Source organism: Bactrocera neohumeralis, unplaced genomic scaffold (assembly GCF_024586455.1).
Source record: "Bactrocera neohumeralis isolate Rockhampton unplaced genomic scaffold, APGP_CSIRO_Bneo_wtdbg2-racon-allhic-juicebox.fasta_v2 cluster11, whole genome shotgun sequence".
NCBI classification, from domain to species: Eukaryota; Metazoa; Arthropoda; class Insecta; order Diptera; family Tephritidae; genus Bactrocera; species Bactrocera neohumeralis.
In genome coordinates, this window is record NW_026089624.1 from 16,341,464 (window position 1) to 16,364,649 (window position 23,186).

The 23,186-nt window shown below is 35.9% G+C and overlaps 1 protein-coding gene, 1 long non-coding RNA gene and 1 pseudogene across 6 annotated transcripts in view; 2 read left to right on the top strand and 1 right to left on the bottom strand.

Moving 5' to 3' along the window:
* LOC126766148 (uncharacterized) overlaps positions 1–23,186 on the top strand; it is an 897,272-nt gene that overhangs the window by 712,406 nt on the left and 161,680 nt on the right. The window lies entirely within an intron of this gene.
* Positions 1,398–3,367, top strand: LOC126766023 (uncharacterized; annotated as a pseudogene).
* LOC126766260 (uncharacterized) lies at positions 11,058–16,393 on the bottom strand. Of its 5 annotated transcripts, none has more exons than XR_007668788.1 (3): positions 13,078–16,393; positions 12,745–12,948; positions 11,058–12,686 (listed from the first exon to the last, which is right to left on the bottom strand). It is a non-coding gene; the product is annotated as an uncharacterized LOC126766260 (long non-coding RNA). The 5 variants fall into 5 exon arrangements; XR_007668789.1 differs by having other exon boundaries at positions 11,058–12,404; positions 12,627–12,686; positions 12,745–16,393; XR_007668787.1 differs by having other exon boundaries at positions 11,058–12,404; positions 12,467–12,686; positions 12,745–16,393.

Here is a 23,186-nt window from a genome sequence, read left to right on the forward strand (position 1 = left end):
GTCCTGTGACAACTTAGATTTCAAATCTTTATATACAGGACAACCCTTGTAGTTAGCAGTGTGATTTCCTCCACAACTGCTGCATATTTTATTTAACTCGTCTTTTCTAAGGGTGCATTTAAAAGTGGGATGTAAATCTCCATATTTTTGGCAGTTAGTACATTGTACCGGACCGTTTCTTTTATGTGGTTCTTCCACAGTTACTCTACGATGCAGCATATATTTCAAATTATATATTGGATGTGTTTCATTTTTTTAAGTTGATTTGAGTTCGGCAAGAATTCAATTTTAAACATTGGCTGTGGTAGTTTGTTTCTATTAAATATACCCTTAATTAGAACAACTAGGCCCTTAGAGCTCTTCAGTTGATAGGAATAATAGTTCTTGTTTTTATTTGACAATAATTTTACAACTTCTATAAAACTTTTTTCAGTGCACGACTGAATTTTTGTTTTTCTATATTGCCTTTTTTCAAAGGCACTAAATATATGGAAATTGTTAGTACCAACAATTTCACTTAATTAGCAACAAGAGTATTACTGCTACGCTCGAGCAAATATATTGGAAGTGGTTTAGCATTAACGACTGTGGTGGTACCCTTCGCTTCGTCGTCTGTAGAATTGCTTAGTAAGGCAAATCTGTTACCATTTAAAACTTCCGTTTTATTCTTTTTAGGTGTGCCGCCTTGAAATTTCTTAGGATTGACCGCTGACTTTGAAGAACTTAGTTTTCTTTTTATATTGACGTAACGGTCAATGTCAGTTTGTACAGACTGGCCTTTTTTTTGGTACATTCTCACCTTGCGTTATTTTATTCTTCGTTTCCTGCGTGCTTGCTGGTACTTGCTTAGTTGTTGGTGTGGTCACGTTTGTTGCCGGCCGTTGTTGACTGCCGTTCTCTGCTGCTTTAGTTTTTGGTGCCGCTCAGCTGGTCGCTGCGATGACTCATCCTTCTCACCGTTACCTTGTTTGTTGGTAGGAGCTGAAATCGCAGTCTGGACAAAGCTGAAGTAGGCATCAGGGATAATGGGATGCCCAACTTATTCCAGTGTGAGAGCGCCTCAAAATAAGCGTTTTTTATAACATTTTCCATTGTGACCACATCGAACAAAATAAGAATTTTTGGGCATTTAAATTAAAACACCCCACATTTATTACGATTGCAAGTTATTATATACTGGACTTTTAATATATGAGCCCTTTAAAGCACAAGTGGTATAACTCCATTTTTTTTTTTTGAGTTAGCTATGGTACTGTATTGAGGAAAATGTGTTCTATTTAATGCAATAACGTGGTAGCTTCTAGTTCCCATAGCAACCTCATAAAAATCAGAAATTACTAGTGCAGTGAATGCTGCCACCTATTCGTTGACAGCACAAGTGGTATAATTGACAAATTCACCGTTCGTGCAGTGAATTTCATGGGAGAAAGACTTATTCTCAGTGTTTTTTTGTAATAATTTCTTTAGATGGACTCAGGTGAAGGTAACGGTAGTGAAATTAAGAATTAACTGTTAAGCTGAAAATGGCAAAATTTCTTCACTCGTTTGTTGTTGTTGTAAAACCCAATTTGGTGCTTAATCGAAAATGCTAATTCATGTCGTAATGTTTATACTTTCTCAAATAATTGAACGTAAACTTTGGTTTCAGCCGTTGATGATCCCGGTTCCATAGAGGACAATGAAGCAGCTGCTGATGTGGAAGGGAGACCCAGTACTCATGAAAGTGGTGAAGCAGAGGAAAATGCAGAAGGAAGGCCCAAGAGAGATCGGAAAAGGCAGAGAAAGGAATGGAAGCGAGAAGAAAGGAAAAGGAAGCGAAATTCGGGAGACTCTTACGTCACTAGAAAGGGAAAGCCAATTCCAGAGAAGCAATTTAGCAATCTCGATTGCAAATGCACCAAAAAGTGTTTTAACAAAATAACAGAAGAAGAACAAAAAAAAATATTCGAAGCATTTTGGAAAATAGGGACATTCTCTGCCCAAAATGCATTCATTTGTGGTCTTTTGAAACCAATATTACCGGTACGTCGTCGGCCAACCACCGCTGAGAAGAATCGAACAAGTTCAATTGGTTCTATCATAATGTTGCTGGGGAAACCAAACAGGTTTCCAAGAGGTACTTCTTAGAAACATTGCAAATCTCAAATGGAAGAATGACGCGAGCTTTGGAGAAGGTCAAAATGGGCTATTCTCCAGGGGACGATAAACGGGGTAAGAAGGTGCCTGGTAACAAAACCTCCGATGAACAAGTGGCACAAGTAAGCCCATATTTCAGCTTTTCCTTCATACGAATCTCACTACACAAGAAAACACAACCCAAATAGGAAATATTTAGCCGAGAACTTAAATATACGACTTATGTACAATCTGTATAAGGAGCACGTTGAAAGCCAAGGGCTTCAGCCTGTTAGGGTGCATATATATCGAAGAACTTTAAATAACGAGTTCAATCTGCAATTTCACGCCCCACATAAAGACACTTGCGTCAATTGTGATATTTTTTCTAATATAGTAAAATACTCAACAGATGAAGAAGAAAAGATACAGCTCAAGCAGGACCATGAACTTCATTTACGGAAGGCAGAACAAGCTCGCGATTCCATGAAGGCGAATGCTGAAAAAAGTGCTAACAATGACAGCTACTATGCATCCTCTTTTGATTTGGAGAAGTCCCTGCCTTTCCCGAAATTGGTGTGTCAACAGGCCTACTACACACGTAATATGTACGTATACAATTTAGGTTGCCATGAACTTTCAACGAAAATGGGGTTCATGTATTGTTGGGACGAAGTAAATGATTCTAAAGGTTCACAAGAAATTTCATCGTGTTTAATTAAACACATAAAATTTAGATCGACAGCAGCCAAACATGTGGTTATGTATAGCGACACATGCACAGGTCAAAACCGTAACTGGAAAATGGCTATGACGTTGATGAAATATGTGCAAAGTCCAGACAATAATGTAGAAATTATGGACCAAAAGTTCATGCAAAGTGGACATTCATTCCTCCCCAATGACTGTGACTTTGCATCTATTGAAAATTTTGGTAAGTCGCAACAAATATTTACACCTGACGACTGGTATAGAACTATTGCGTTGTCAAGGAAAAAGAATGCCTTTCATGTGACAGTTATGACGATCAGCAGGAAAAAAAGGACGACCGGTTAATGTTTGCATCATTGATCAGGGTAAGCTGTACACAAGAGCTCGGCCTATTTCAAAAGAAAAAAGGAAAGATATGATGGACTTGCTGCCATACATCCCTCCAGTACACCACAATTATTTCGAGGGGCTTGTTACTAGTGAGACTGCTGAAGATGTTGGCCCACTTCAGGAAGAATCTCAAGAAAGTGACGATGAATAAAAAAATATTTGAGAAAACGAAACAGATTTCAAACTAATTATAAGTTAAATGAAATCTTAAAAACATTTACAGCACAAATGGTATAATTAATTTTCGGTACTCGATAAAACAAGAGTTAATGGACAAAAAGTTTCAAAAACATCAATTTAAGTTAAATAAGACCTTTTTCTGAAGTTTTATTGAAAAAAGTAGTCCAAAAGTTCAATATTGATTTTTATATACAACTTTTAGCAAACCCTTTAATATCTCGACAGAAGAAAAAGTGGAGTTATACCACTTGTGTTTTAGGGGGCTCATATGACGAAACAACTTAAATCCTTTTTTATGATTTTATGATATATTAAAACAACTGACTTTTAATATTTCACTACTTAATAAGGTGAACTAAGCCTGTTAGTTCTCAATTAATAAATGCTTTTATTCATTTGTAATTGAAAATTAATTATTCTATGCATCAAATTGCAAAACGTTTCATGAAATATTTTTAAATTTCGCGCACATATAATAACCTCCGCACAATAACCACCACAAAAAAAATGATTTTTTTCCATGTAATTTATATGGAAAGCAGAAAATTTGAAAGAGGCACCTCTTAATATTAATATTAAGAGCTCATCTTTTGAGTGACTTTTTTTTTACACATTTCGAAAGTTTTGAGCATGTTTTTCAGTTGAAAAAAAAGGTTGCTTCAAGATGGCACACCCTAATGTATACGCAAGTGCGCGTTAAGAAATTCAAATCATGATTTTATCACTTATCAATATATGACATGCGCAAGTTAATTTATTTACTCCTTAGGAATAAAATAAATATATAATTTTAAGTCAGCCAATGAGATTGGTTCTGCCTGATCCTTTATTTGTATAATATTTCACCGTATACACAAGTACTTTAATATTGAATGTATTACACTTAATCTGTACAAGTGTTACAAGTGGTAACTTGTTACTCGGCAGTCGATAATGATAAAGTGACCTTGTTCCAGTTGCTTGTATAGCCTATGCTTATCGCTGCTCATACTATTGAGATGCTGGTTGTTTACTAGTAAATAACTAGTTGGGTTGTTATTGTTTGTTGTACTGATAGTGCGCTTCTATTGTTCTAAGATAAAGTTGTTTTGATGATTTTTCTTTAATGTTTACTGAAACATAAGGTTGTGGTTAAAGGTTAAAGTATTAACTCTCCGCCCTCTTGTGAAAAATAGATCTCCTGGTCTATACTTGAGTCTTGAGTAGATGAGTCATTCTTACTCGTTCTGTGGTAGCGTTGTAGTTTCTCAGATATACAGTTTTTTGATAAATTATATATAGTTTGAATATTACAAATATACTTAATCCTAGGACTACAAGTACTCCTATAGTTTTGAACATATTCTTGATTGGGTGTTCTTCAAATGGTATTAAAAATTTATTTAATTTTTTAATGTTGTCAAATTGATATTCGTTTTCTGATTCCAATATTTCAAGAATGTGAATTCTTTTGTTTCCATTAGCTATAATATAATCTTTAATTTCTTGTTCCTTGTTGTGGAATACTTCTGAGTCAATAATAATTGTTTCATTAAATTGGAATAAATTCAATCCTTCAATTGATTTTTCGTTTAAAATAAGTTTTCCTTGTAATAAGTTTTCCTAAATCTATAATAGGTGCGTTATTTTCTTGGATAACACTACAATGGGCTTCGTTACCTTCGATCATTGGTATTGTACAATTGTCATTAGGTTCTTGTTTACAAATATATTTACTTAAATTATTTTTACATTTAGATGTTAATATTATTTTATCTTCACATTTACTTACGATTTTATTCATATCCAAAATGCCTTGACGATAGGATAATGGAGTAACTTTGTATGTTGTGCATTTCTTTTCAATGACTGGATATTTATAAATTACAATGAAAGTGTCGTCTAATCTACCTACATACGTGTCTGCATATTCGAGTATGTCAATAACCGGTATACTAGTTTGTTCATTTTCTAATATCCTTTCAATCTCGTCCGTATTTATTGCTGCTGAATAAAAATTTCCGCTCTTCGCGAAATTAATTGTCGTAGTTAAGTCAAATAACTCCTTGTATAATTCTTGCAATATAACTTTTTGTTTAATCTTTTGTTTTCATCATTATTTTAAAGTTGGAATTAATTTGTACTTGTTTGTTATTATTTTCAATTATGTCGTTGAGTATTGTTTTAATTTCAATCAGGTCGTCGTGGTCTGGGACTCCTGTGATAAATTTCAAAATCGATCCTAAGAAATCAAGAGATCGTCTTGAGCGTCTGGCTCGTCCATTATTCAGTAGTTGTTTTCTGAGGATTCACTAGGCATCTCTTCTTTATATTCGGCGATCTCGTAGTATGGTTTAAGTATTTTGTTTAAGTTCTTGATACAAAAATGATGGGTCAGCCTCGGTTAGCACGTACTTGCGATCTTGTAAGTCGGTTATTTCCTGAGCTAAGGATTTTTCTAGGAATAATGTTAGCGTTATCTTCAGCATTGTTTCTGAGGTTGTCCTTGTGTACGATCTTCCCTTCCGTTGTTAAAATTGTGTCCTCACAATTCTCTTGTACTGTTTTCTTCAAATAGCGTGGATTTGTTTTATGTCGTCGGTTTTGTTTCACATAAATTGTTTGTCCTGTTTTATATTCCTTTTATGTTCGTTTTTTTGTTTGTGGTATGATAGCATATACTCCTGCTTATTTTCGATCAGTTCTTTTATTCCTTCAGGCTTGCTCCTTTCAAAAAATAATTCGATAGGTTTCCTTTTTGTGACGGAATGTATTGTCCTATTGTATTCCTTGATTGCGTTGAATAGTTCTTCAGTCGCGGTTGATTTATTTTGTTTGATGCGAATTCTAGTAATTTCCAGAATGGTTGAATGCAGCCGTTCAACTTGAGCGTTCGATGTTGAATGGTTTGCTGCAGTCATTGAATGTTCAATATATACCGTCGGAATAGAGCTTTTGCTGCTATACTATTAAATATAGTCTCATTATCTGTCATTAGTTTATTAGAAAATGGGAATATTTCTATGAGTACTTCCTCTAATATTTTGTAGAATTCTCTTTTGTCGTTTAATTTTCTCATATATGCGTATTTTGAGTATCTATCTATGCATGAGAGATACATTGTTCCATCGATTTCAAATATGTAAATTTGTATTTGTGTGCCTATACCTTCGGGTATGGGTGTTTTCGCAAAAACTTGTTTTGTCGGGTGGCGTTCGTATTTGTTCTCTTTACAAATGCTACAATTTCTAGTTAGTCGGACTACATCATTTTTTATATTTGGCCAATAGCAAGTTTCTAGTATCTCTAATGTATTATTTTTTGCGTTTCCCTGTGCTCTTTTATGCGTATGTTTAATTATATTTTCTCTGTCTTTTTCACTCGTAATGTCTTTTAATAGATTTTGACAAAAAACCTTTTTCTCTATATTAAATGAAAAGTTTATAATATCATGAATTTCTAGTGTACGAGTAGTGTGAAATGCGGTCGTGATATTAGGTTTGATAATATTTGTTAGTGTATCTATCAAGTCTTGTGGTGTGACGTAATTAACATAAAATCTCTCGTGTTTTGCAAAAATTGTTGCTCTTTCTAGTGCATTTTGTTTACATTTTTTTTTATCACAATTTGTGTTTTAAATTGGTTTAGTGGAGCGCTGACATCTTTAATTCTGATTGGCGAGGATGATTCCTGCGAGTGTATTGACTCGTTCGTGGTTCCGTTTACTTGACGGCTGAGTGCGTCGGCTACTACATTTAAATCTCCCTTAATATGTTTAATTTTTGCTCCTATTCTTCTATAAAATTTTTCCATCGATTTAATTTTGAATTATGATTGTCCTCTTATATTGAAAAAATTAGGGATTGATGATCGGTGTAAATAGAAGTATTACTAGTGAGACCATACAGATAATTCCTAAGTTTCTTGAGTGCCCAAACGATTGCTAACATTTCTTTTTCGTTTGTTGAGTAATTTTGTTCAGTTCGCGTTAATGTACGTGAAATGAATGCTATAGGTTTCTTGGATTGTGACAATACAGCTCCAATCGCATGATTGCTTGCGTCTGTAGTCAATCCTTTTCCAAAATCTGGTTGGAATAATTCTATGTGTTCTTTTAGTTTATTTTTTAGTGTTTCAACTGCTTTAAGTGCTTTGTAATCTAATTTTACATGTACTGAGCTACTTTTGTTCTTTGAAATATTACCATTCTTTCCTCGTAGGTAGAGTGTTAATGGTTTCATTATGGATGCAAATCCTTTTATAAATTTTCTATAATATGAGGTCATTCCCAAGAAAGATCTTAAGTCTTTCAAATTCTGTCTGTCTTTGAAAAAATGTTGACTTTTCATCCGAGATTTTCATGTTGGCTGCGTGTAAAGTGTGTATTATATTGGTGATATCTTTCATATATTGTTCAGGGTTGGCTGAATATATTAGGACATCATCCATATACATACACGTATGCGCATACTCCTACGAATGGTCTGAGGATGTCGTCAACGCATCTTTGAAAGTCAACGGTGCGCTTTTCAGTCCAAATGGTAGTCGTAGAAATTCATATTTGGCATTATTTATTGAAAATGCTGTTTTTTTCCTATCTTCTTTATTTATTTTAATTTGATGTAATCCTGATTCCAAATCTAACGTTGTGAAGTACTGTGCTTCTCCTAAGTTTTGAAGCATCATGGTGATGTCCGGAATGGGATATCTATCAACGATTGTTTGCGCATTTAACTTCTGGAAGTCAATAACCATGCGTCTTTTTGGGTTGCCTTGCTCGTCATGCCCTTTTTTAGAAACTGTCCATATGGGTGAATTGTACAGGCTTTTGCTTGGCTGTATTATTTCATTATCTAATATTTATTTTATTTCAGTTTCTACAAATGCTCTATCCGCTTGGGGGTATGGATACTGTCTGACCCAAATAGGATTATTTGTTTCTGTTCTGATTTCTGCCTCTACTGTAGTTACATAGATTAATGTTTTACTCTGCTCATTTCTTTTCATTAATTCATTTATTTCTTGTTTATACATTTCTTCTCCTATCATATAATTTATTCTTGTTAATTTATTCTTTTTCACAATTAATACATTTCTCTCTGTATCTATCATTGTTTTCATTTAAACCTTTAGTTCCTATCAAGAAATCGAAATCTTGTAAGGTATCGAGTTCTAAAAATTCCATACTGAATGCTATTATATTCACTTTCTTTTTATATTTAATTAATGATTTACCGTGTAAAGTAGCGGTTTGTTTTTTACTTTCTACTTCTATCCTTTTTGCGTGAGGGAATTTTGGATTTCCATAATTTTCTTCTGCAGTTACCTTCTTCTGTGGTCCTTACAAGCGTTGGTAACCCATGCCTTAGAATAAAAAAATATTCTTCCTGTTCATATTCTGTATTTGCTTGTTGATCGTGTGTAATTTGGTTGACCCGTTGATTCTTCGGGTGTATTTTAGCATGACTTGTATTATCTCGTTCTCATTTGTATCCCAATGCTCCTTCTACTTTCTTAAATGGATTTTGATAATTCTGTCGAGGCTGCGGATTTCGTGGTGGTTGTTACTGGCAAGAATAATTATTCTGGTGTTGATTGCTGAAATTGTGATTCTGATGATGGTTGTATCGTGGAATGTACTCGAGGTTCTGATGGCGTGAATTATGTTGCATTGTACGGGCGATACTGTAGGTTAATGCAATTAAATTTGCTTCTTCAGTCATCTTGCTGATTTATTTGTTGATTTATTTTACTAAAGATCGGCCTCCAGTTGTATTCGTGGAGCGCTGCTTGATATGGTATTCTTTCTATGAAAGCGTGTTGTTTGCCAAGGATGGTATATTGTTATTATTCTTTAATGTTTACTGAAATATAAGGTTGTGGTTAAGGGTTAAAGTATTAACTCGCGCATTGATCTGCTTGTTCATACATTCATATATATTTATATGTACATGTATTTGTATACATTGCCGAACAAAAAATGCACAAGCATACAAACATTCATATGGGTACTCGTGTGAATATGTCACCAGCAAAAAATTGAAACGTTGTTCTACAAAAACAACAATTGTCTCAAATATCAGAAGCATCACAAGTCAATATGGCAGCCAAATTGACGAAGCCCAAATGTAGTAAATTTTACAACAAAAACGATTTCATTCGTAAACGCAGGCGCAAATTCCACAAGCGACCTCGATTAATTCATAAAACCCGTAATATCTCTCCGAGCATGCCTTTGCCAGCAAACGTCTTTTCGCGACGATAGCAAAAGCTAAAAATCATAAATTGATCAACTTTCTGGTGTTTGTTCTAAGAAAAATTCAATGTCAATTCTAAAATATTATTTGAATTCTGTATGATGTTGTATGTGAATTTAAGAAAGTGTTGGTCACTCCTCCATATTTTTATTTACAGTTCTGATTTATTTCGCATTTATTTGTTGTTTTTATTTTTATTGTTTGCAAAAGGTATAATTTTTTGTGTTTTTTATGTTTTGATAAATACTTTCGGCGTTATTTCCCAAGGCTTACACTTAATGCACTTTTTGCAATATTTGTTTATTTTGTTTTATTTTTTTTGTTTTTGTTTTTAAAAAGTTTTTACGGAGCGCATCAAGACACGCCCGTACAGATTGAAAGTTTACTGTTTCGCAAGCAATTTCATTTCGCAATTTTGCTCAGCTGGCTCCTAACTAGTAAATCTTGTCGTTCAAAATGAAACTCTAGTTCAGCAATTCCGTTCGGTACTTCATATAGCAGATTGCTTCTATTATATCCTTAAAGTTGACTGAGAACAATAGCCATCAATAGCGAATAGCGTTGCCCGTAAACACTGGCAGATCATTCGAATGGGATGTAAAACTTTGGCTCACTTCTTAGGATCCGCCGTGAGCGTGATTTGCGGCAAAACTTCGACACCAGACGTATGGTTTGTTGTTGCGCAGTCGTACAATATCCCACTCACTTTCTTCCGTTACGACTTTTAAATGCGCCACTGCATTGGTCTAGGCGTTCAAACTGGTTACTACTGCTGATAATTTGGTTTGTTGGCTTTCTACTACCCTTCTTCCTGGTCGTGCTTCTCCCTCTGGCTTCATATGCTTTCCGAGTATACATATGTATACTTACACGAGACTGAAGGGCTTAAAACGATATAAGCTGTTTATATATTTCTAGAATTCACCAATCGACCTTTGTAACTCGAAAAACTAAATGCACTTTGGTTGTAAATTACTGTCCACGGTTAACTTTATCGTCAATAATAATTTTATTCTTTTGTTTGATTGGTACCGCATTCTTTTTAATCATTCTTCCATATAGCGCATAGGATTGCCCTTTTTTATTTAAAATTGCAGTTAATTTAAAAGGAAACGGTATTACACGCCACCTCTGTTGTTAATTGGCGTTATATTACAACGATACCTGTAACTGCGCCCTGAATACACCACTGTAACTGTACCAGCACCGCAGTCTTTTCTGGAATTGTACGTTATGGTGCACCGTCACTCTTCTAAACCTTAGCAACAGCGGCCGACAGTTATTTGGATAACTGCATACATAAAATAAAATAAAATTGAAATCCTGAAAAAGACAATACTCTACCTGATGTATGTAAATCCAGTTAGACAAAACGCGTTTTATATGAGATGTAATGATGATGTAATTTAATGATGAATTAAAATGAATTTCACACATAAAAGTTTGATTGACAAATTTGGTCCGGTTGTGCTCGCGTGTTCCTTTCCCGTATATGCGTTGACATATTCCGATATGTTATTGCAAATTTTTGCAACTGTGATGATTTGATGAAAATTTGTAAATTTTTTTTTGGTACCCCGAGATTGATATGTAAACGGTGGATTTGTTGCCGTCATTCAAGACCACTACTATAATATGTAAAACAATGAAAAATGAAGAAAATGCTAAATTCGAATGTATTGTAAATTTGACGAAACGTTTTGTAACGTGATGCATTATAGTATTATTTTCAAAAGAGAATTATTAAAAGCATTTATCAAGTGAGAGCTAACACGTTTAATTAAAATTTTTAAGTATCAAAATTTCTCAAATATCAAAGTTTCTCTATATAAAGCGAACGAAAGATTTATGCGAATGGGCCTCTACGCTTGCACTTCCAGGGCGGCGGGAGCGTGCCTATAAATAGCTCATCGGAGGTTGTGGTTCACCCTACAGCACTTTGAATTTAGCAGCGATCGGACGCTTTTATTATCGGAGCTCTCTAGTGAGGAAAATAACAATCTATATATAAAAAAAAGACGTGTTTGTTACACTATTTCTAATTCAAGCCCGGCTGAACCGATTTGGCTGAAATTTGTGAACCAGAAGGACATGGGACATTGTCTATTTATGTTAAAATTCTATACAATTCATTAATAAAATATTATATTTCAAATCATAAGAATTTGCTTAAAATTCATTAAAGAATCATTGAAAATTTTATTACTTTACAAAAAGAAAGAAATAAGTAAAAAAATAACAACACAGAGCTAACGCGGCAGAACACAAATTTAATATGCACGCATGCGTAATATATGAGTTATATTGATTGTTACTCCTGAACCAGGCATCCTGAATGGCATGTACATTTTCGTCGTCAAGGCATTGTGGCTACTTTGCTAGATTATGGGCGAAGGACACAAATGACAACGCTGAAGTATATGCGTACAATTTCAAAGTGGTCCTTCCTAAAAGATAATAAAATTGCTAAATATTGGAAATGGTAGAATAGAACTGCAACCAAATACGCAGTGAAATGGATTAAAACTGTCATTCGATGAATATTATTACCATGTGCATCCCAAAAGACTGGCATAAAACTCGCTCAGTAATCATTCGATGAATATTATGTGCATCTAAAAAGACCGATGCCAAAACCTTGCCAGCCGACGTTTTTGTCTTTTCACGCTTGAGAACCGGTTCATAATAAACTATACAATCCCTTAAGCTGTCTGTCGATTCGACTCGGCTCATTTCCCTGGTGCACATCTCAAATTCAAAAGTATTTTTCCCCTAAAAAGCAATACTTTAATAACAGATGAAATGCATTTTGATTAATTTTTTTGTAAACTAACACAGGTTGCTTCAACTTCTCATTAACTAATAGTTATAATCTAACTAATAGAAATCATATAGATGGTATTATGTAGTAGTACTATCTATGTATGTAAAGCGTGGACGGTTTACCATATAATATGTTGGACACTAGTAGAAATTTCGATAGCGGTTGCTTACCTCCCCTACCGTCACAGTTACATAAAAAGAACAGCTTTTCATACTTAAAATAAACTGTTTCTGTAAATTGAAAACGTTATGTAAAAGTTTAAATATTGCTTATTGAAGAAATTGTAACCTTTGCTGTAGCAAATTCCTCGCATTTTAGTTTTTCGTCCATTTCCAAAGCTGTTGTTAAGAGTGGAAGCAGTTTCAGTTCGGGCAGTGTCGATTTCTTTGCCAGTCAGTCGGTATACTGATTGGTAAACTTTACGAATTAGCAGCTTGCATTCGCGGACGGGACGGTCTTTCGTTGGTCCATTTCTTCGCTTTTTTGAATTATCTGGCAAGAGAACAAGTACAGTTAGAGAATACTTAAATGATGCTTAAACAAAAATAACTAAACAATACGTTCTCTTTGTAATGATGAATACTTATGGAAGAATAAAATTTTTTATGGACATAAACTTACATTTTCTTTAATAAAGCTGTCCATCTTCATTTCCATGTTACCAACTCTTGAAGTCAATTCTTCTAGTTGGGTGGAAATAGTTTTTAAAGATATAAACATATGTATTAAACTACAATTTTTTAAGAAATACATTTTAGAACGGTGTTGTATTACCGTTTCCATCCACAAGCAAATTGCATACATGTTACATACAATAACAAATGCGAAAAAATAATTTAAAACAAAAACGGCAATTTCACATTTGCCTTTTACTTTTGAAGACGTTGTGGATCTAATTTATTTCCCAACAAAATACCTAGGTCAGATGACGAATCCAATAGTTCTTGAAAGTAGTTTTTAGCGATACCAGATTCGTCTGTCATGCCTGTTACTTTTATGGGGTTTAATTTTTTACTAAAACAATAAGAGTTTTTTTCTTTTCTTAAATCTATTTAAACGAATTAATTTTAGATAATTCATTGCAAATAAAATCTGCAATAATGTATGTGATTTTCAAACTTATAAGCGGAAAAGTTTTCTAGAGGACCATATTGCTTGGTACAGTTAAATGGAGTAAAACATGTATATTGTAACTAACTAAATCTTCTTTTTCTTTACTGGCGTAGACACCGCTTACGCGATTATAGCCGAGTTAACAACAGTGCGCTAGACGTTTCTTCTTTCGCTACGTAGCGCCAATTGGATATTCCAAGCGAAGCCAGGTCCTTCTCCACTTGATCCTTCCAACGGACGTGGAGGTCTTCCTCTTCCTCTGCTTTCCCCGGGGGTACTGTGTCGAATACTTTCAGAGCTGGAGTGTTTTCGTCCATTCGGACAATATGACCTAGCCAGCGTAGCCGCTGTTTTTTAATTCGCTGAACTATGTCAATGTCATCAAATATCTCTTGCAGCTCATCGTTCCATCGAATTCGATATTCACCGTGGCCAACGCGCAAAGGACCATAAATCTTTCGCAGAACTTTTCTCTCGAAAACTCGCAACGTCGACTCATCAGTTGATGTCATCGTCCAAGCCTCTGGACCATATAGCAGGACGGGAATTATGCGCGACTTATAGAGTTTGGTTTTGGTTCATCGAGAGAGAACTTTACTTCTCAATTATACTCAGTCCGAAGTAGCACCTGTTGGCAAGAGTTATCCTGCGTTGGATTTCTAGGCTGACATTGTTGGTGGTGTTTATACTGGTTCCTAAATAGGCGAAATGATCTACAACTTCAGAGTTAGGACTGTCAACAGGGACGTGAGAGCCAAGTCGCGAGTGTGACGACTGTTTGTTTGATGACAGGAGATATTTCGTTTTGCCCTTGTCCACTACCAGACCCCTTTTGCTTTGCTTCCTTGTCCAGTCTGGAGAAAGCAAAACTAACGGGGCGGGTGTTGAGGCCGATGATATCATATCATCGGCATCGCCACATATTATATATGGCTTATCCCACGGTAGTTGGCGCAGATTGTGGGGTCTCCCTTCTTGTGGATTGAATAGCTCAGCCGGCAATCCATCGGCCCCCGCTGCTTTGTTGTTCTTCAGACGGGTAATTGTTATTCGAACTTTTTCATGGTCGGGCAATGGAACGTCTGCTCCATTGTCATAGATTGGGGAATCGGGTTCGCCTTCTCCTGGCGTTGTACGTTCACTGCCATTCAGCAGGCTGGAGAAGTGTTCCCTCCATAATTTAAGTATGCTCTGAGCAGCGGTCACTAGATCACCTTTTGGGGTTCTACCAGAAAATATTCAATATTCTTCTGATTTGTGTGTACATTCAATCCCCGTTAAGTAGTACTCCGCTTAAGTGCCATTCTCTCTTAATTCCCTGTATCTTGCTGCATTTCACGTTCTGTTTTTTGAAATAAATAGAAATTATTGTTTTAAGTACGACTCGTTTAAGTATCCGCAGTCGCTTATGTACCATATATATTTTTATATTTAACAAACCACAAAAATCTGTATCTTTGATTGTGGCACATGACCGGAATTGACTGTATTTATCAAGGAATGTAAAGAATATTTTGTAATTCTAAAATATTTTTACGCAGCTCGCAAAAATCTGCATCGATATGTATGCAAGCTCACTCATAAGCAAAGATAAAGAGACGCCCGACTCTCCTGTCACTGAAAATGCGAGAACCGCTCACCTACCGAACTTTGAGAGTTGACTGGATTGGGTAGGTTTTGACGTTTTGTAATTGGAACGATTGATTGGCCAAATTGAAATTATCCCAAAAACATATGTGAACGGAAGGATTTGTTGCCGCCGGTCAAGATTGCTAATAAAAAATGTAAAACAATGAAAATCAAAGAAAATGCGAATATTGTATATATTATTTTGAAACTTTTTGCAATTTGATGCATAGTAGAATTAATTTAGAACTAACAGGCTTAATTCACCTTATTATATTATATTGATAGATCGAAAATCAGTTGTTTTAATATACCATAAAATCATAAAAAAGGATTTAAGTAGTTTCGCCATATATTAAAAATCCAGTATATTAGTGTTAGCGCGAGAAATGAGCTTTCCAAAAAGGTATAGCATGACCCGATGCGACGAATAAAACTAGAACTACGCGCTTTCAGCGCCAACTAGCGAAAATACCGCAAGACTTTTTTGACAACCTATTATAATAATTTGCAATCGTAATAAATGTTGGGTGTTTTAATTCAAATGCCCAAAAGCTCTTATTTTGTTCGATCTGACAATAGAAAATGTTATAAAAACGCCTATTTTGAGCCGCTCTCACACTGGAATAAGTTGGGCATCCCTTTAACTCTGTTACAGCGGGTGTATGTATATAGTATATTTACATACAAAGTTATGTGTAGACGAATTTACAAGCTTTATGCGAATGATTCCTTCAAATTTGTTTACGTGCACACAAAATTACATACATATATGAATATGTGAAAATTATGCGTATGGTTCTTTAAAATCTGTTTACATGTACACATACATTTGTGCATAAATTAAATATTTAGGCAATAATGCATGACATTATTACATATTTCAACAAATTTTATAGAATTCCTCATAATACAAGTCAAATTGCACATATACATACTCACATATATGCTTTGATATCAAATATATTGAGAATATCTATAAATTATATACATACATACATAATCGTTTGCGCTTTGTAAATATGCGAATCTGTAAGTGCACATTGAAATTAGCATCACTTTTCTCATTTAACAATTCTCAATTCTGCTATTTTCGACGCCCTCATGTTAAATATTGGTGAAATCCGCTAATAATATTTTTGTGATGGTATCCTCTAATAGAAACGAGCACCACTCCAAAAAGAGGAATGTGCCGACAATCGGCACATCATGAACCTTCTCTGTAATATACATACGTTCTCTGCTTCTTACTCAATTCAAAGATTTGTGAGGGAGTGTTAGTAACAAGTAAAAATTGTGTAAAAGTATTGCAGTTTCGGTCACACAAGTTTTGCTGGGTTACAATCATTGAACAAACAACATCATATTTTGTTATTGGATAAAGTTGATACTTTAAGTCAAAAGCAAATGCAAGCAAGGCAGCCATGTTAAATGTTGACCAACAAACAATTTCAGACTGTTTGAAAGCTTTGGGAAAGATCGAAAAGTGTGGCAAATGGGTGCAATATGAATTGAATTGAATGAAAAAATAATAATTGGAAAACCGAAAAAACACTTGCGAAATTTTGTTTCAAAGACACGAAAGAAAATCAGTTTTGCATCGAATTGTCACTAGCGATAAAAATTAATTAAGAATCCTAACCGGAGAAAATCATGGGATAATCCGTGACAACCATCAATCATTCGATAAGAAGGCAATGCTCTGTGTTTGGTGGGATTAGTAAGGCGTGGTATATCATTAGCTTCTAAAACCTGGTGAAACTGTTAGAAATATGTAGTTAGAGGCAGAAGACATGACAAAGTAATTTTGTTACACGACAATGCACCTGCACACAAAGGAAAATCGGTTCAGCATAGAATCAAAGTTTTGGGCCTTACCAGACTAGGTTCTTTGCGATTACCATTTGTTTTCATCGACGCGCCACGCATTGGCTGAGGAGCACTTCGATTGGGTGTCTGATTGGCTTGCTTCAAAAGGCGAACATTTTTATTGGCATGATATCTACAAATTGCCAGAAAAGTGGTAAGAATGTGTAAAAGGCAATGGTTAAAATTTTGAATAATTTTGTTTTACTTTCCCATTCAAATATTGTATTTGATTTTCACAAACAACGTTCTTTTCATACCGGTACACCTGGTATGTATCATCGTAAAATTATTATTATAAAAAAAATAACAGAACTAATTTTCACAAAAAACGCTCTTTTCATTACCGGTACACCTGATATGTATCATAGTAAAAATATTATTATAAAAAAAAGTAACAGAAGTCATTTGACAGCCAGCTAAGTTCGCAGCATTTAGTAACGGTGCATTCCTGTACCTCACATTAGGCTTAACTTTACTAAGGAATAGGCATGTGAATTTAGCAGTGTCAAAAGCCACCAAATGTTTATATATAGAAAATTATATTTGTGACACAAGTACATTAATACATAAATATACACATGTAAACAATAAATGAAATAAAAAGAAAATACAGTCTACTAAATGTCAAGTGCAATGGTAATACTATGTTCGGACAGACATTGAAAACATTTTGAAAACACATTTGTATGTTGTGTAATCTAAGTCGTTCGGACCGACAATGTGTGTTTTCGATGAGTTTTCACTGACGACTATCAATAGCGGCATTCTCTTGCTTTTGCAAGATTGCACGATGACACTAAATGCAAAAATCCTATACCGAAATATGCAAAGCCAAGAGAGCACCCATTGCAGAATCTAGTGATATATGACGGCACGAAAATAAACGTGGGTTTTGGTCTGACATGTTTACAGCCATTGCAAATAATTTTCTGCGTGTGTTTGTTGCTGTGCCGTTGCATCAAGAGGAAAATTCCTCAATTTCTGCACCGTGCAAGGTTTTGCAAGAGCAAGAGAATCCCCCTAATATGAGAATATCAAGCGGAAGCTGTTTTTGTATATGGAATGTATGAAATGTAAATCAAGTGACAATTTAGGGCCGGTAAAATATGTCTTCCAAAAACATCGATTAAACTAGAGCAGGCACCGATTATAATGAGTGGAATGTAAGTTTTCAAGTAGTTTTCAGCGAAAACTGTGTTTTCGTTAGACAGATTTAACATGGACGAAAACACAAGTTTTCGTGAAAAAACATGTTTTCGCTGTCGGTCCGAACATAGTATAAGCAACAAAATTGTAATATGAAACTTGCTCATAAAAATGTGAATATCATTGCCTATTGAATTAATCTCATAAATTAGTACATATGTACATAAAACTAATGCAAACATACAAACATACATACTCCAAATACTAATGCACACAAGCAGCAACTGCCCTGCGAACCACGGCTACCCGCTTGAGATAAATATTCCAATACAACTACAAAAAAAGTTTCTTTCATCTCTTGATTTATTTGAATGAGTGCGAAGGAGAAAATTGTCAATAGTGACAAAAGAAAATCCCAAAAAGGGTAATAAAAAAACGATTGAAAGACGCATGTCATTCGTGATCGTACTATCGTAAAGGAGGCTCGTACAACAAGTAAGTGAATGATTTTTTTTTAAATAATTTGCAAATAATTACTTCATTTGTTTTTATAGCATTGGAATTAGCAGCAGCAGCAATATCATCAGAAGCAGCAAATTTAAATTGTTAAGTAAGTATGTGAGAAAAAGTGTGTGTTGTTTGAAATTGGATTGCGCAGTTCAACATAATATGCAAAAATAATTACATACATATGTACATATGTACATAAGTATGTATTTTATGCGTTTAAGGCAGCCTGCACAATCCAATATAATATGTGAAAACAAATGTTTGCCTTATATTTTAAATAATCAGATAATATTATTCTTTTATTTCAGATATTATTATGATTTTTATTTAATTATTCTTTCTTTTCAGATTTTATCACTATTTTTATTTAATTAATATTGGCTTTCAGAGTAAATTCTATTTGTGTTTAATATATTTTATTCTTTCAGATAATATTAATCTTTTTTTCAGATATTAAGTATTTTTTAAATTAAATATATTTTTATTTATATAAATTTTTTGTAAACATATAAAGAATAAAATAAAATAAAAATTTTGAAAATTAAAAAGTTTAGTTTGAAATTTTAAGAAATTTTAAAATAGGAATCAAAAAATGCAACCCTGCATCAGCTGTTTAAAATGCAACCCTGCATCAGCTATTTAAAAAGAGAAAATGCAACCCTGCATCAGCCGTCGATTGGGGATATTAGAGCAGGACAGATATACTTTTTTATATGACACTGCTGAATGAGCGCAACAAAGATGTATGATCACATGTATACGTACGTGACTGGGTAAAATTGTCGTTGGGCCTATGTTAAAGTACACATGATTACCCTATGCATTACCCACTTTCTTACCCACTGATTATCTGCTTTTTTACCCGCTCATGGTTGGCAGGGTGATAACAGAATATCTATGGTGTGTACGTACATATGTATATAAATGCGTTAGATGCATTAAGTTTAGAATCACTTCTAAACAGTTGTAAAATATCAATGCGTTGGTATCTGAAGTATACAATAAAAATATAATACTTATTTACACATATTTGTATATGTACACTAAGCATAAACACATATACATACATAAATATGTACATAGTTAAGAGATTAGAATTAAGAAATGTATCTAGGAAAGAAATTTTAATAGAGAAGATCAGAGTCGAACGTAAACTCTCACGGTACAGAAGACATTTGAAGACTGTTTTTCTGTACATTTGGTCCTTTGATCCTATTATTGAACTGGATGCCTTTGGTCAATCAAGCCTTAAAGAAAGAGCTTAATTGCAAGTATTATATGCCTCTAAAATAAAAAGAGCATTACTAGCAAAATAAAAAAAAAACGAAAAATTATTAAAAGCGTCCTTATAGCTATAACAACGAGTACAGTGTTAAAAAAAAGAATTATATAACTAAAAATAAAATTGAATCAGCAACGTCATCAAAAATCCACCCAACCAAAAGAAGCAACCATGGAGAATCTGTTAAAAATTCTGAGCGGAAAAATTAGAAAAGCTTTATGTCTGGAATATATTGAGCATATTCAGACTCTTATGAAAGAGTTTACAGTAAATCATAACAAGATTATAACTAAGAAAACTCAAGAAGCAGAAGATTACATTGCGAAAAACTACTACGAGCATATAATTCAAATAATGGAAAATTCCATTCAAAATTTAAAAGTTCAAAATGTTGCCGAAGGTCTTTCAGCAGTAAGCAGCAAGTATGCTGATTGGATCTTTGCAACAAGCTAATCAGTTCGAACCCACTGATGCTGCTTCTAACGTTTCAAAAAGATATCAACGGCGTGCAAAAAAGCTCAAAAATACATTTGACGAAATTGAGCAAAACGAACTGAATTCTCTCGAGCAAATGAGAGAATTCAAGACCAAGCTTCAAATACAATTTGAATATGTAGAAGAAGCATATTGGGAGACTCAAAACATCCTTCTTCTTCTTAATTGGCGTAGACACCGCTTACGCGATTATAGACGAGTTAACAGCGCGCCAGTCGTCTCTTAGTTTCGCTACGTGGCGCCAATTGGATATTCCAAGCGAAGCCAGGTCCTTCTCCACTTGGTCCTTCCAACGGAGTGGAGGTCTTCCTCTTCCTCTGCTTCCCCCGCGGGTACTGCGTCGAATACTTTCAGAGCTGGAGTGTTTTCGTCCATCCGGACAACATGACCTAGCCAGCGTAGCCGCTGTCTTTAAATTCGCTGAACTATGTCAATGTCGTCGTATATCTCGTACAGCTCATCGTTCCATCGAATGCGGTATTCGCCGTGGCCAACGCGCAAAGGACCATAAATCTTTCGCAGAACTTTTCCCTCGAAAACTCGTAACGTCGACTCATCGGTTGTTGTCATCGTCCAAGCCTCTGGACCATATAGCAGGACAGGGATTATGAGCGACTTATAGAGTTTGGCTTTTGTTCGTCGAGAGAGGACTTTGCTTTTCAATTGCCTACTCAGTCCGAAGTAGCACCTGTTGGCAAAAGCAATCCTGCGTTGGATTTCAGGCTGACATTGTTGGTGGTGTGTTCACGCTGGTTTAATAACAGACGAAATTATCTACAAAGTTATGACTGTCAACAGTGACGTGAGTGCCAAGTCGCGAATGCGACGACTGTTTGTTTGATGACAGGAGATATTTCGTCTTGCCCTCGTTCACTGCCAGACCCATTTGTTTTGCTTCCTTGTCCAGTCTGGAGAAAAGCAGAACTAACGGCGCGGTGTTGAGGCCGATGATATCAATATCATCGGCATACGCCAACAGCTCTACACTCTTATAGAAGATGGTACCTTCTCTATTTAGTTCTGCGGCTCGAACTATTTTCTCCAAAAGCAGGTTGAAAAAGTCGCACGATAGGGAATCGCCTTGTCTGAAACCTCGTTTGGTATCGAACGGCTCGGAGAGGTCCTTTCCGATTCTGACGGAGCTTTTGGTGTTGCTCAACGTCAGTTTACACAGCCGTATTAGTTTTGCGGGGGTACCAAATTCAGACATCGCGGCATAAATGCAGCTCCTTTTCGTGCTGTCGAAAGCAGCTTTGAAATCGACGAAGAGGTGGTGTGTGTCGATTCTCCTTTCACGGGTCTTTTCAAGATTTGGCGCATGGTGAATATCTGGTCGGTTGTTTATTTTCAGGTCTGAAGCCCACTGATAAGGTCCAATCAGTTTGTTGACGGTGGGCTTTAATCTTTCACACAATACGCTCGATAGAACCTTATATGCGATGTTGAGGAGGCTAATCCCACGGTTGTTGGCACAGATTGTGGGGTCTCCTTTTTTATGGATTGGGCATAGCACACTTAAATTCCAATCGTTGGGCATGCTTTCGTTCGACCATATTTTACAAAGCTGATGCATGCTCCCTATCAGTTCTTCGCCGCCGTGTTTGAATAGCTCGGCCGGAAATCCGTCGGCCCCTGCCGCTTTGTTGTTCTTCAGGCGGGCAATTGCTATTCGAACTTCTTCATGGTCGGGAAATAGAACGTCTGCTACATCGTCATCGACTGGGGAATCGGGTTCGCCTTCTCCTGGTGTTGTGCGTTCACTGCCATTCAGCAGGCTGGAGAAGTGTTCTCTCCATAATTGAAGTATTCTCTGGGCATCGGTGACTTGATCACCTTTGGGGGTTCTACAAGAGTATGCTCCGGTTTTGAAACCTTCTGTAAGCCGCCGCATTTTTTCGTAGAATTTTCGAGCATTACCCCTGTCGGCCAGCTTATCAAGCTCTTCGTACTGACGCATTTCGGCCTCTTTTTTCTGTCTGCAGATGCGTCTCGCTTCCCTCTTCAACTCTCGGTATCTATCCCATCCCACACGTGTTGTGGTCGATCGTAACGTTGCGAGGTAAGCATCCTGTTTTCTCTCCGCTGCCACACGGCACTCCTCGTCGTACCAGCTGTCCTTTTGCACTTTCCGAAACCAATGGTTTCAGTTGCAGCTGTACGTAAGGAATTTGAAATGCCGTCCCACAGTTCCCTTATACCGAGTTGTTGACGAGTGCTCTCAGAGAGCAGGAGTACAAGCCGAGTAGAAAATCGTTCGGCTGTCTGTTGTGATTGCAGCTTCTCGACGTCGAACCTTCCTTGTGTTTGTTGACGTGCGTTTTTTGCTGCACAGAGGCGGGTGCGAATCTTGGCTGCAACAAGATAGTGGTCCGAGTCGATGTTAGGACCTCGGAGCGTACGCACGTCTAGAACACTGGAGATGTGTCTTCCGTCTATCACAACATGATCGATCTGGTTGGCGGCTTTTCGATCCGGAGACAGCTAGGTAGCTTGATGTTTCTTCTTGTGCTGGAACCTAGTACTACAGATAACCATATTTCGAGCCTCGGCGAAGTAAGTCAGCCTCAACCCATTTGGGGATGTTTCGTCGTGGAGACTGAATTTACCGACCGCAATGCCAAAGATACTTTCTTTGCCCACCCTGGCGTTAAAGTCGCAAAGCACGATTTTTGACATCGTGGCGGGGCAG